The sequence below is a fragment of the Protopterus annectens genome, chromosome 2.part0, assembly GCF_019279795.1.
Source record: "Protopterus annectens isolate FY-2018-M chromosome 2.part0, PAN1.0, whole genome shotgun sequence".
In the NCBI taxonomy this organism is placed as follows: Eukaryota; Metazoa; Chordata; order Ceratodontiformes; family Protopteridae; genus Protopterus; species Protopterus annectens.
Genome location: NC_056728.1, coordinates 259,439,060 through 259,455,148, shown reverse-complemented (window position 1 = coordinate 259,455,148; position 16,089 = coordinate 259,439,060).

Genomic DNA, 16,089 nt, shown 5'->3' with positions numbered 1-16,089 from the left:
TAGATAAACACGAGAAGTGTGTTTTTTTTGTTTTTGTTTGGGTGCTACACATGATCATATGCATTACCGTATACATTGTGGTATTTGTCAGGCATTTGCCTGCAAGACGCGCTGCAGTTATCTGATGTCTTTCCCCTTATTTGAAGAACCAGAGGTTAAAGCTTTTGGCTCAAGGTACTGTGGCCAAGTCAGCAAGCCCCAATGTTCACTAGCCACTTAAGAAGAAAGCCAAAAAGGCACATACTGACTTTGCTGCTGTCAGTTGTCCACCGGATACCTCCATCAGGTTGGATGATGAAGACCCTGAGGACTGTCTGGTGCCAACATTGTCTGTCCCTGCTGCGACCCACTTGGAGGTTGATGAGGAGCTGTCTATTCACAGGTCTGCTGAGGCTCTGCCTATGTCTGGTGCAGGAGTGGAGGAGAGCCATGGCCAATTATATTGGAGGGGTCTTGGGGGATTTCCCAAATTATTCTTCGGAAAGAGATGTCTGGTAACATCATCCAATCTAGGCAAGGGTCTGAACATCCTAGATTTGTTTAAAGCTGATGTTCCTTTAAACAAGCAGACCAGGCATGTGGCTCCTCTGGCTAATGATGCACACAAAGAACGGCAGGATTTTACTGGGGGGGGGGGGCTTTTCAATGCTCTAATGGCTTTTAAGCCCCCCTAAAGGATTAGCTGTTCCTGCATCTGTGTTCCCTAGTCTTTTCACTGCATCCAAACTTCCTAGGACTCTGATTCATCAGATGAAGAGTTGAACTATGGTGAGGAACCATTGTCTTACTCCTCTTTGATCCACTCTCGTCTTACCCTAGGGCCTAAAGAAGAAGAGGTTGCATTTTCTCCTGACTCTCCTATAGAAGAAATATCCTTTGGGAATATGGTGGTTTGTATGATGGAACATTTTAAATGGGAGTATTCCCAGGTTTCTAACTTCAAAAAAAAAAAAAAAAGGTGGTATGAGCTGGATGCTCTTGAGTACTTTCACTGCAGCTTCTCAGGTTCCTGATTCTCCACTTCCTATCCTGTGGGAGCTAGTCAGATTCTAAAAGTTCCTGAAGCTGAAAAGGTTTTGTATAAAATCCCTTCCTCTGATCCTGCTGTTATTTCTGTGGCAGTGAGAAACCCATCCAATTTGATGTCTGTTTTTTTTTTCCATAAGCTTTTACCCTCTGGTAAGGACAGCTGTGCCATGGGCAAGTGTGATTTAAAAAAAAATTATACTTCTGCTATCTTAGTTTTCAGGGCTGTTAATTACCAATTAATTGTCTTGGCTCTTTTCTCCAAACTTGGGAGCAACTGCCAGATTCGAAAGGTAAGTCTTGCCATTTCCATTTTGAGCTCTGCTTTGCATGTGGCTTTTTGTTCCATTAAATGTAGTTATGAATGCTGCTCATGCCTCCTGTAGAGCAGCTGTAGCTGGATTAATGAGGAGATATTCATTTTTTAACAGCTTTATTGAATTATCACTTTTGATATACGCACATTTGTGGGACGGTGGCCTAATTGTTAGTGTTTGCCTTACAAACACAAGGTGCGGGGGTTTGAGTCTCACAAGTGATAACTGGCTAGGCTTAAAATGGCTCACAAGGGCAGTTAGCTTAGTACTAATCTATGAACCTATATTTATATGAAAGTAATCAAACTGTGTATTAAGTTAAAATTAACGAACATTGTTTCCCATATATTGCTGTATATCATGTAACCTAAGCAACATTACCTAAATTATTCAATTCCAGCCCCCATTTTTTAAACGAGAAACATCTTTATTAAACCATCACTTACATAAGCAATCATACATTTATATAAATAAAAACACACTGACGCAATCTTATTGGCAAGCATTTTACTTCACAAACCATACTGACACACACCCAGTTGCAAACATTATACATCACTTACCCAATCGTTTTCAGTCAAACATTAAATAGCTCATTTAAGTCCTACCTTCTTGTAAACCCTCATTCCTCCCCTGTGTGTATTGTTCCCACAAATCCCATTTTTCCCATGTAGTTTGCTCCTACCTTTTTTAAAGATCTCAATTCCAGTTGTTTTATCTCTGTTACTATATTCACGAATTCTAATATAGTTGGTTTAGAGTTTGATTTCCATTTTCTAGTATTTGCTTTTTTGGCAGCCAACATAATTAGAGACTGTAAGGCCTTGCCATGTCTAGGCATTTCTGATTCTGTATCATAGCTCAGAAAATTCATCTCCCTCATCACACCAATCTGCCCACCCAGCATCTCTGACAGTGCATCCTGCAGGGAATCCTTAAAGTCCACCAACTCACTGCATTCCCACAAAATTCTTTTTTCCTCCTCCCACCTCCCAACATTTTCTGTTACCTGAGTAATTTAATGTTTGCCAATTTGCTAATTTTATATTACCTGAGGAAAAATTCTGTAGAGTCTACTTGGAGTATTAAAAATGTCTATGTAAACATTTCCAAGCAAAAATCCTAAATCTCTTAGGACATCAAATCAGCAACTACTACAAATATACTATCCCAAAAAAGCTGTAGGCAAACCTCTTTACAAGTACTCTATGGTCCAAGCTTAGAACAAACTTCCTACAGAAATTTGTAGCATTGTTCACCCATCTCACTTCATGGAGAAACTTACTTAACTCCAAAACATGCCCCTGTCAAACCCCAACGTAACTAAACTCCTACTCCTTCATTTCTTTCCTTCCACACTAGCTCTCCTCCACTTAGTATTATGCCTACTTGCATAATATCTGTCTAAACATTTCTGTTGAATATTTTTCTCTTTTTGTACATATTGTATATATTTCGGGAATTTTTCTCTGTTGTGCATATTGTATATATTTCAGGCATTTTACAGTACTTGAATTAGTGTGTCTCATATCTACATATGTCAGTTATTACAGATGGTAGGTCTAAATAATATTTCTCCCCAAATTGCTTTTTATTAATTTTTTTCTCTGTTGTACATATTGTACATACTTTGGTACTCTACAGTATTAGAATTAGTTTTTCCTTGACTTTAAGTATTGATTATTTTTTTGTAATATTCTCCATGTGTCCGCTGTTACTTATGGAATTGTAAAACTGTCCTTGCATTTATTTTTAAACTGTTTATTCTAAAATTGTATTTTTATTTCTCGGAGCTTTTCTCCTCGGGTCTCCACTGAAAATGGGCCACAAACCCAGCTGGACTAACCCAGTTAACAAATGCCAATAAATAAATCATCTAGATTTGTTTTGCATGTTTAGGAGTCCTACATGTATCCTCCCATTGTTTCTTTGTGACTTGCTCATCCAGTCTCCCATCTCAATCCTTTCTAACCTCCTGTGATTGATTCTTTATATATATCATGCAGTATTTTATAAGTTGTACTAATTATTCCTTTTATTAATGGCAGCTTCTGTTCTATATTCTACTAAAAACTCTACCAGTGCTGGTCTTTCATTTAGGACCCCCTGATTAATGAGAAGATATTCTTGGTTGTGCCTTCAGGCAGTACCTGAAGACATCAGAGCCAAGCTATTAGACTCCCTGTTTATCATCATCCCCCATTTTCCCATTTTCTAGCTATTAGACTCCCTGTTTATCATCATCCCCCATTTTCCCATTTTCTACATGGAGTTGGGGTGTCGTGACAACTGTCACCATCTCTCTATTCATTTAAAAACCTTTTTTGGCGCCAAAAAACAAGTTTTCATTTAAAGATACAACCTCCAAAATCTCAATCATCAAATGTTAAAGAAAATAAAACAAGAATAGTCACATTCCACCCACTCAAAAAATACACAATATGTAGATGTATGTGTATATATACAAATGTAAATAATATAAATCTAATATTATATATGTACACCCAATACCAAAATATTATGATATACTAAAAAATAGATTAGTTAATTAATTAATACAACTGTGAAGTTGAGTCAGCTTCCTTCAAGCCAAAATCAAAAAAGGCTTGATACTAATAAAATCATTAATTCCGGGAAATCGTGTAGCGTCCGTTAAAATTTGCCATTTAGCTTCTTTCATGGCAAGCAAGGCTTTCCAGTTTCCCCCGAAAGGGGAAACATCCACGGTGTCAATGATGGAAAATTTAAACCTATGTGTAACATCATAGCAAGAAATGTGCCTATAAAGTGCATTCTTGAAATCCTTCTTTTTGATCTTATAAAGATGTTCATAAATACGTTTTCTAAAATGCCTCTCTGTTTTCCCTATATAATATACTGGGCAGGCCAAACATGTTGCAATGTAAACTACATTCATGGTATTACAATTCCCTGTCCTACATCTCACATATGTCCTTTTATAATCTGCCAAATTGATGCCATCATCTTCCCTAATGGCATCACACTGCCTGCAACATCCACATTTCTTTGTCCCTCCATATTTGTGTTTGATGTGGGTCCTCATCTCAAGTAGACTCTTGAGGTTAGGTCCAGTCTTGAAAACAAAACTAGGTCTCTTTCCCAAAATTTCTTCTAAATCATGATCAACACAAATCAACTTCCAATGTTCACAAATGGTGTTCTTAATGTATTGAACAAAAGGTGAATAGGTTAGAACACACACACACTGCCTATTTTCTATTTTTAAACCTTCCCTGCTCTTCGTAAGGGAACCCACACCCAAAATTGGGGGTATCCGTTACCCCAGTCACCTTTAACGTACGATACAATATCGTCCAATAGTGGGCTAGGGTACTCCCTATCAAGGAACATAGATGTAATAAAGTCAAGTTCCCTACACATAATATCTCTATTGGAAGACATACGGGCTGCCCTAATGCATTGTCCCTTAAAAACGTTCTTGAAAACGTATCTAGGATGGTTACTACTATATTGTAAGTAGTCGTTAGAAAATGTTTCCTTTCTAAAGATACCGGACACAAACCCTTCATCTGAGAGACTAATGAAAAGGTCCAAATAGGCAATACCACCTGTGTCAAACTGATAGGTGAACTTCAAAAAATCTGTAGTTTGATTGATGTATTCAATAAAAAGGGAAATCCGATTGACGGGACTGTTTCATAAAATAAATAAATCATCCAAATACCTAGTGTAATACACCACATGGGAAAAAAATTCACTAGGGAACAAACATTTTGTTTCCCACTCTAACATTACCAAATTGGCGAAAATGGGGGCACAGGTAGCCCCCATTGCCACGCCCCTCTTTTGCTTGTAAAATTCCCCTTCAAATTGAATAAAATTGTAATCCAGAACAAGTGCCATCATATCAACAATGAGACAAACTCAGTCCCAATTAAAGTCAGAATATTGTCTGAGACTGTTACTAAAAAATTCAAGACCTGTGTCTCTCGGGATACAAGAAAAGAGATAAACTACATCAATGGTCATAAATGTTAACCCCTTTCTCCACAAGTCTGATGTCAATTGACCTAAAAATGACCAAGAGTCCTTGATGAGGTGTGGAATCTTTTCATATAGCGGTTTGGTCCACCTGTCAATGATGACCCCTATAGGGTAGGTCTTGGAACGACTACCGGAGACAATGGGCCTAAAAGGGGGCTGGGAAATACATTTATGGACTTTAGGTATACCAAAGATTGTAGCCAGAACGGGGTATTCAACCTTTAAATATTCGTAAATATCCTTGGTAATCCTCTGGTCCAAAAAATATTCTTCAATAGCTAAATCTATCCTTTTGTATCCTATGTTGATTTTGTTCAAAGATACCAACTCATAGTTACCAGATTGTAAAATAATATTAGTCATTGCGTTGGTATAATCCACACTTTTAAACAACACTATCCCGCCCCCTTTGTCAGACTTAATGACCTGAATATCTCTGTAGGAAATAAAAAAGTCCAAACATTTACGTTCCTCTTCTGTTAAATTATCAACGTGTTTGTTAGAACAATCCAACTTCTTAGTTTTTGTAAAACTGTATAAATCTTGACAAACCATTTTCTCAACATTTTACACCTGTGGGTGAGAAACTGGAATAAAAGTACTTCTTTTCAATATTCTAGCACTAGGAGTTGTATTTTGATCCTCAGTAGCCTGTTTGAACTGCAGGGCTAAATTCAACCATCTACAGTACAACTTAACCTCTTTTATAACATCAACTAAGCCTCATTTCCTTGACAAATCTGCTTCTAACTGACATTCAGCCATTCCTACCCCTTGGCAGATTCCTCAATCCCTCAGGCTGACTTTCTTTTTCTGTTTACCAACAAATAACCACAGACACATGGGTGCTTTCCATTATTCAGAGTAGTTATTTTATGGTCTGGAAGTCCCTTCCTCCATTTTCAGGTCTTCCTTAGCCTACTCCTTGTCAGTGGGCTCATTTTCTTTTGGTTCTTCAGAATTTGGTGGTACAGGGAACCCTCTATTCTGTTCCCTCTTCCAAGCAGGGAACATATTTTTATTCTAGGATGTTTCCATTTTCCAGGAAGGAGAGGTTGTGGAGGCCCATTCTAGACCTACCCTTTCTCAACAGCTTTCTAAAGGTTCCTTCTTTCAGGATGTTTTCTGTTCAAACACGGTTTCCGCTCTTACTTCCTCAAACATTTCTGATGTCTCTGGATGTGAAGGATGCTTGCATCCACATTCCTGTTTGGTCTGTCTCTCCAAGAAATGTTTATATTTCTCTGTTTCTTCCTCTCCTTATCAGTTCTGTGCTTTGCCTTTTGACCTTTCTACAGCTCTGAGGGTGTTTACCAGTTGTCTGGCTCCTGTGGTAGCCTTCTACAGACTTCAGGGAATTCAAGTATTCCTTTACTTGGATGCTTTTAGATTCAAGCCCCATCTCACCAGCTCCTGCTTCAGGATCTTCACTGTGCTGCTTCTATGCAGCATGTGGTTCACCCTCAATCTCAGTCTGTGACTCCATGTCAAGACCAAGTGTTCCTTGGTTGCAGAATTGAATCCATTCCAGTGATGGCTTGCCTCACAGGTCCTCTCTTTGCCTGCTTATTTCCAGTCCCCTCTATTTCTTCAAGTCCTTCCTGCAAGGGAATTTTTTTAGAGCTGTGGGGTACATGGCAACCACCATTCGCATGGTTTATTTGTGAAGCTCCACCTTAGGAAATTTTAGTGGTATCTCAAGATTGTTTGGCTCCAGCTCTGCCACCCTCTGGAGTATCCGATTCCTCTCTTGCCTTATCTAGAGCTTGAGCTCCACTGGTGGATGCACCAAATTTCCCTGAATGCAGGTCTGCATTTTCAGGTTCCGCTTCCCTACTCAGGAACTGTACACAGATGCTTCCAGTCATGAGTCATGGTTGGGAGCCTCCAACAACAAACTCAAAGTCCTGGGGTGTTTGGTCCCATCAACATCTGGCAGACCATAGCAACATCAAAGAGGTGATGGCTCTAATTTTCTCTCTTCAAGCATTTCACTCCCTTTTGGCTCTGGGTCCTCTAAAGGTTTTTAAAGACAATACCACAGGCATGAATAAATTGGGGGGGGGGTCACAAAATCTTAACCTTCTTTACAGGCTCTTCAGGCTTGGGATTTTTCAGTTCACCATCACTTAGTTCTTCAGGTAGTTTACATTCCTTCAGAGAACAACTTGTGGCAGACTGTTTGAGTAGGTCCTGGATAGCTCCTCACTAATGGAGGGCTTCATACAGAGGTGTTTCTGAATATTGTATATTGGTGAAGTAGTCCTCAAGAAGACCTTTTTGCCTGCCCTGTGAACAGACAACTTTGCCAGTTTTCTTCGAGTGCCTAGTGCCTGTGGCTTGGATAGAGGATGCCATGTATTTTTCTTCCTCTTCTAACAAAGAGCCTGCACAAGATCATGTGAGACAGGCCCAAAGTCTTGCTGGTGACCCCTTTTTGGCCCAGACAGCACTGGTTCCCCCTTCTATTTTATCTGCCCAGGGGCAGTCATCACATGTTACTTCACAGGATTTATCTTGCAGAAGAAAGGGGATCTGTCATTCATCTTCACTTGATAATTTGGGTGATGGGGTTTACTTTTAGAAAACAATTTTCTGACATGTTTTGGATTTTGCAGCAGGCCAGAAAACCCACTACTAGATGATCCTGTTTGGTGTCTGAGGTGTGACCTGGATCCCTTTTCTGTGTGGATTCCTGTGATCCTTCCTTATTCGTGTGAGTTGCAGAATTCTGGCTTGGCGTAGTCATCTGTTAAAGCTTGTGTCAGCCATTACGCTTCTGAATCCACCTCTGGCTTCTAGTTTTGAAGTAAAAATTTCTGGAAGGCTTCCTTCCTATTTGGACTCTAAGAAAGCCTATTCTTCCTTCATGGAACCTTTATTTTGTTGTTGAGAAATTGACTCACTCCCTTTTGAACTGCAATTTCCTCTTCCTTGCAATGTTGTATTTGGAAGACTGTATTGTTTGTGGCTCTTAATTCTGCCAAGAGGTCTCTGAACTTCAAGAACTTATGGCAGTTCCACCTTTTGTTTTTTTACAAGGACAGGGTGTCTGTTTTTACCAGTCCTTCTTTTATCAGTCCATTCATCTTCTTTTTTCCCCTTGTGTGCACAGTTCTAGTGAGAGGGTTCCTCACACCTCGGTTGTACATATAGACAGCGCAGATATTACATAGACAAGACAAAAAAATGTTAAGAAATTTTATCAGCTTTTTGTTTCCTTTCATACCAGGAAATTGGGTTTGGCACTGTTAAAGCAAGCCATCTCCTTTTGGATTTCTTAGACCACTTCCTTTTGCTATGCTTTTCATGGCAGGCAGCTTTCTTCTCTTCATGCTCATTCTGCCAGGGCAGTGGCCTCTTTTGGTGTTTATTTGTACAAAGGTCTGGCTACTAGATCCATATTGGAAGCTGTTACTTGGTCTTCTGTATATGCTTTCACCAAACATTACAATTTGGATATTTTTCCTGGGGTTAGGGTGGGTTTTGCTAGGGCCATCCTTCTTGTTTTTGGAGGGCTCCTCTGTGGCATTCTCCTCCCATACTTTCCAGTAGCTTTTGTACTCCCAAGGGTGAAGAATACTGCAACAGTGATAAAGAAGGACATAGTGCAGTTGTGCAAGATCTTGCCATAACAGTAGATGTCCTACTTCTCAGTGTTGCAGTATTTCAGTCCGTACCCCCTGTAGCATTGTTGCCTTCCTCCTGGCTGAGGGGTCTTGGTTATATTCTTTTCTTATTTTCCCCTTCCTTGATATACATGTTTAAGTCCTTAATGTATTTCATAGATGGAGCCATGTCTTGGGTTTACTGTGCAAACAGCTTTGGCTTTAGTTAATCCTGCTGCTGCTACAGATTTAGTTAATTCCAATACCAATCTTTCTGATAAAGATGGGAAGATTATTGATAAGTATGGGGAAAAAAGTGTATTCTGCAGCTTTGATTTTCAGAATTTTGAATCAGCCTCATATTGTCATTGTATGGGGCATTATCAGCCCCATAGTGCCTTTTTTAGGCAAGGCTCAAATTCTAAACCTACCACCCTAGAACACAAAAAAGGAAAAAAACTAAGGGTAATGCTGCTCAATGCCAGAAGTCTCAATCTCAAGATGTACGCACTCGAGGCCCTTCTCAGTATGGAGAACATCGATGTCTGTGCTGTGACAGAAACCTGGTTCAAGGCTCCTGAGAGCACCCCAGCACTATCAGGTTTCACCTCATATCATGTGTTCCGGCCCCAAAATCCGGACAACACCAAGAAAGGAGGGGGGGTGTCCATATTCATAAAGGATACCCACACCTCAAGGTTGGTGGCAACGCACGATGCATCGGAGACCATCCAGGTGCAATTAACCATAGGCAAGACTGCTCTGCAATTTGTAGCATGTTACAGGCCACCCTCTCAAACTCAGGAACCTCACATGGCCTTCCTGAAAACATTGGAGGGGATAAATGTATCTCCAAACACCATCATACTAGGTGATTTCAACTACCCTAATATAGACTGGGAACACTACTCAAGCCCAAAGGTTCCTGGAGTTCATAAAATCAAATGCCATGGAACAACTAGTCACCATCCCCACAAGAGGAGAAAACATACTTGATCTCATCATCACGAACATGGGATCACAATGTTCAACACCGGAAGTATACCCCTCACTGGTGAGATCAGATCATAAACTAATCTCGCTGGAGGTCCTCATCCCACCCCCACCTGAAATAAAAAAGACCACAGTGAAAAACTTCTCAAAAGCCGACTTCACACTTCTAAAAACTAGCGTGGTCTCCTTTAAGGCCCCTGAGCCAGTGGTAAACATTACTCAAACCGCTGAATCACTTACAAATGCCTTCTACCAGCACCTACAGGACTGCATGGATCAGGCAATCCCAAACAAAACTAAGACTCTTTGTACCAAAGGCAAGCGTCCAGTCTGGTGGACCCCAGCCATAAACAAGCTCTACAACAAAAGGAGGAAGCTACTACAAGATAGAGCAAAATCCCTGAAAGGTAAGACACCTTTGATCATTAAAGTAAAAAACTAAGAGCTCTCATAAAATCATCCAAGGCAAATTTTGAGAGAAAAATCGCCAAGGACTCAAAAGACAATCATAAGGCCTTCTTTAGCTATGTTAGAAACCTAGGAGGAAACTCCCAGATATGCTCAGAATTAGTTCAAAATGATGTGAAGATTACTGAACCTACACACATTGCCAACATACTGGCTGACAGGTTCAGTGTAAACTTCTCGCCCCCCCAACAGGAGAGATATCTATACCAGAGGATTGTAGCCCCCAAACATCTCCAACACCCAGGTGAGAACTGCCCTCTCCAAGGCAAAAAACACAGCATCCATGGGACCGGATGGTGTCCCCGGCTGTGTGCTCCACGAACTCAATGAGGAATTAAACCCGCAGTTAGGACAGCTGTTTAATCTCAGCCTCACCTCAGGATACGTACCCAAGGAGTGGCGCACGGCGACTGTGGTCCCACTTCACAAGGGCGGTGCCTCCACCGACCCTGGTAATTACCGTTCCATTAGCTTGACAAGCCTTATCTGCAAAGCCATGGAGAGGATCATAATGGAACTCATAAATAAAGACATAGGAACTTGCAGACTTTGGATCCAACCCAGTTTGGCTTTGTCAAAGGCAGATCATGCCTTTTAAACTTGGTTGACTTTTTCGAGACAGTCACCAAGGCCATTGATGAGGGAAAGGCAGTCCATACAGCCTACCTCGACCTGGCAAAGGCCTTCGACACAATACCCCACTCAGGTATCATCGAAAAACTCATCAGCTTGAATGTAAACCCTTACATCACAAGATGGGTTGCAAACTGGCTAAGTGACAGAACCCACAGGGTCAGAGTTGCTGGAGCCATGTCAGACTCAAAGCCTGTCACAAGTGGTGTCCCACAGGGCTCAGTCCTGGGTCCACTCTTGTTCGGCATCTACTTTTCTGAAGTACAAGCAAACACAGGAGGGTTATGGCTGACAAAGTTTGCAGATGACTGCAAACTGGGCGCCATAGTCGAAAACACATCTGACACAGATATCCTTCAGAAGGGCCTCACAGAAACAGATAACTGGTGCCAGAGCCATGGCCTAAAGTTAAACGCCAAGAAATGCATAGTCATACCCTTTGGGAGAAACAAGGTTACCCCTAGCTACCATATAGGTGGCAATCCACTGAGCACAGAAGAAGTCATCAGGGATCTGGGGACCCAGGTTGACAGTAGCCTTTCGTTTGACACTCATGTTGCTAAAGTAGTTAGGAAAACCTTCTACATTGCCCACCTGATCATGAAGGGATTCACATCTAGATCAAGGGAGGTCATCGTCCCCTGTACTCATCACTCATTAGACCTATGATTGAGTACAATGCCCCATTCGAATGTATCTGACCCGACACCTGCAGCAGCTGGAAAGGCCCCAAAAGTTCCTCACCAAAAGGATAAAGGGTCTCAAAAATATGTCTTATGCTGCCCGACTGAAAGAACTCCAGCTCTATTCAGTCTCATACCGCTTGCTCAGAGGTGACCTGTGCCTGACATATAAGGCCATGTCAAACCCAGATTTGATGAATATGCTTCACCTCAAAAAATCTAGATCCCTCAGAACCACAAGGGCGGGAGACTTAAACCTTGACACGGTTATTAATAGAACGTGCTGGAGGGACAAATTCATCACCCAGAGACTCCCTATGCTGTGGAACAAAATCCCGGTACATGTGAGGCAGAGCACCTTGCTGGCCTTGTTCAAGAGGAATCTTGACCAATGGATGGGAGATCGCAGATATACCCCAGGGATTACTTCAGTGTCACTGCTTGACAGAGGCACAGCAAAATAATAGGCATAGTTTTATTCAAATTAAAGGGGTGGCGAAAGCCACATAACTATGGGCTAGGCTTATAAATGCCCTTGGGCAGATAGCCTAGTATGAACCTATGAACCTATGTTAAAGCTTGTCTTGACCAGTTGTGAAGGTATAAGGTATGTTTTGTCCGCAGTTTCTTCTTGAGGAAAAATCTTTAAACATCTCCAGTGTGTGCCTGACTCTGTTGATAACATCTTCAGGGGCTATGGCCACTGGTACTGTTTTGTGGAGGTTTGCATGATTGTGTTCTCAAAACCTTCCAGATTATAAGAATTGGATTTTAAATTCTGCTTTGGAGAGAGATTTTGTTTTTGGTCTCCCTGCTGCAGATGTGATCAAAATGTGATGAAATGGGTAAGCTGATACAGGGAATCTGTCACGGTTTCTCAGCCCTCCTTTTACAATTTTCCCAAGGAATTTTCTAACTCATCATCCAATTTTGGTTAGAAACAAAATCAACAGTCTCAACAAAATGCAGGTAGACTGACGTTTAAGAAAAATGGCAAGAGGTTCCAAGAAGATTTCTGGAAGCTCCCAAACAAAGGACAGTCAAGGACTGTCCAGCAAGTCAGAATGGCTTTGCTTCCACTCCCACCCTTGCAGCCCCCCCTTTTTTTCTAGAAAGTCTGAATCCCCACTTTTACTTTGGTAACCATTTCAAAGGGTTCTGAAGATCATACATCCAAGGTTACAGATGACGATGGGAGGAAATTCCTCATCCTCCAGACCAGATTCTCTTGCTTCTGTCTATCACATGCTGTCCCCAGGAGTGATAGAACCAGATGTTCATCGTGTTACCCTGCTGCAGTCATCACACTTGGGTTATCCTGCCATCAGGCGGTCCCGCAGTCTGCCTGAATTCCAAAATCTTGGTCCGGCGTCGGTTGCTGTCGCTTCTTCCCTGACGTCACTGCGCCAGGGGTATATAAGAGGCATCTGACGCCATTTTCTTCAGTATTTCTTGCCCCGCGGTGCCCAAAGCAGAAGCAGTTCGCAAGTGCCGGTCGGCCGACACCTGAGATTTTCGATTCAAATTTCAGTCCGAAGTCTTCAATAAAGCTAAGTACCCTGTTGGGGAACCTTTTCTTGCCTCAGTCCGATGTCAGAAAAAGTTAACAATTGCATTTCTTGTGGGAAGCAAATACCTCATAAGGACTTCCATTCCTATTGTATTTCATGCCCAGACCACGACGTCACAGGTTGTCGGTTTTGTGCTAGGTTTAATAAACGAACTATCAAACGCCGTTTTGACTTCACACGACATTACTTTGGTAGGAAATTTAATTATATCATGCCGTCGGAGCAGCCGACGACCGGCATGCATAGAAAACGCAAGGATCAGGACAGGCAGCCTAGGAACAAGTCAGATTCCGAGGCCTCTGCTGGGTCTGTCGCCGGTCCTCCGGTTTTCAGTGAGGCGCCTACGCAGCCCCTGACGACCGCAGAACTGGAACCCCAGACTGCCGCGGATTCTCAAGCGGAGTCTACTAGGCCTTCCGACACTGGAGCAGAAGTAGACCCCGGTGCAGTGAAAACCCCTCCGGTTGCAGAAGGTGTCTTCAGACCGACTACACTCACCATTAAATCTTATGCTAAGCTTAAAACTCCTTTAAAACAACAGAAGACTGTACATCAGTCTACAGTTCAAGGCCCCATGCCTAAGAAACAGATGTTTAAGATGGCTGAAGATTTGATTACCCTAATCAGGGGTTCCCATCCCCCTCCTGATAAAAGACCAAGACAAGAGGAAGATTATGCTTCCTCTGACCAGGTTTCAGTTTCCTCAGATTCTTCTGAGGAACAGGATTACACTTTTCCACCTTATGAAGACTCTGATGCTGAAGACTCTATCCCCTCAGCATCTCCCCCTGAAGACTACTCTTTTGGGGAAACTTTACATACCATGAGGGAACATTTCCACTGGGAAGGCCAGGACTACTCTGATTCTAAGAAAAGGCTCCGAGAGTTCCTTTTACTACCCCAGCACAGACCTCTTGCTATCCCTCCAGTTTTAGATATTGTGGATGATGTTTACTTGAGTCTAGTCTAAATCCAGACTCTCTACCTCCTACTCCAGCCAAACCAGACAGATACTACAGAGCACCTGACTCGCACAAATTCCTTTATAAAAGCCCTGTGGCTGACCCAGAAACAATTTCCCAGGGTCCTAAGGGAGCTAAAGCTTCTATGGCTAAAAATCCTGTGCCCTCTGAAAGGGATTCCAGAGCCCTAGATAGGTGGGGAAAGAAAATATACACCTCAGCAACTCTGGCTATGAGAGCATTAAATTGTCAGTTTCACATGCTGAAATATCAGCAATTCCTAATGTCTCAATTAAAGCAAAAAATGAGCACACATACTGAACAGTCTGAATTCAAGGAAATGCAGGATCTGTTGCATGCAGCTGAACAGGTGGGCAAACATACTTTACAATGCGGATTTGATTCATTGGAAGCTTCCTGTAGAGCAGCTGTTACTGGCTCTGTCATACGTAGACATGCTTGGTTAAAAGAACAAACCCTTCCTGATCATGTTAAAGCAAAATTATTGGATGCACCTTTACAGCAGGATGTATTATTTGGTGTCAAAGCAGAAGAGGTTTTAAAGAAAATGGAGGATAAGGCAAAGTTTATGCAGATGGTCAAGGATTTTTTGCAAGTACAACCCCCTCGTTTCAGCAGAAATTGGCCAACAAAAAACTGGTCCTTTCCAGCTTCTGACAGATCACAGAGGGGCAAATACAGACGCCCAAGGGGCAGAGGTCAGTCCCAAGGCCCTTACAAACCTTGCCAATGGGGTGCTGCTACCCAGAAAGGAGGAGAAGACAGGCCCCAAGCTAGCAGAAGACAAACACAATGACTCAACCCTCAAACTACCAAGCAAATCTCTCCTGGCAGCTCCCTTGGGAGGAAAATTTGCATTTTTTGCAGACAACTGGCACATCATCACAAAAGACAAATGGGTCCTAAACCTTGTCTCTCAAGGATACAGATTCCATTTTCATACCTCACCAAGGATAAAAGGAATGCCAAACCTGCCACCAAATCAGTGAGCAGAGGCACAAAAACAAATTACAGCTCTCATGGACATGAGAGCCATTCAACAGGTACACAGGAGCAAGGACAAGGATTTTACTCAAGACTCTTTCTAGTCCCAAGAAAGGACAAAGCATGGAGACCCATTCTGGATCTTTCAATTCTGAACACCTATCTGCAAATACCAAAATTCAAGATGCTAACACTACAGCAGCTTCTTCCCATGCTGGGCAAGAATGCTTGGCTAGTAACGTTGGACCTCAAGGAGGCATACCTGCATGTCCCTATCAGACAAAATTGCAGAAGATACCTCCGCTTCATTGCAGGTTCAACGCATTATCAATTCTCTGCACTGCCCTTTGGCTTATCTGCTGCGCCCAGGGTCTTCACAAAATGCCTGGCACCAGTAATTGAATAGTGCAGACAAAGAGGAATTCAAATATACCCATACCTGGACGACTGCCTTATTCAAGCAGAAAGCAAGGACATTCATTTAAAGCATCTGGTATTTGTCAAACACCTTCTAAGTTACCTAGGGTACACATTAAACGAAAAGAAATCAGAACTAGTGCCCTCACAAAACATAATATTCCTGGGTGCCAGCTTGAATACAATGGCCCAGATGGCTTACCTCACGCCAGACGAGCAACAACAGCTGGCTCAATATTTCAAAATAATAGCAACAAAAACCCAACTCCCTGCAAGAAAAATTCTGCAGGCCTTGGGATTCATGGCATCTTGCATACTAATACCATTTTCAAAACTGCATATGAGGAAATTACAATGGTACCTGAAAAGCGTATGGACTC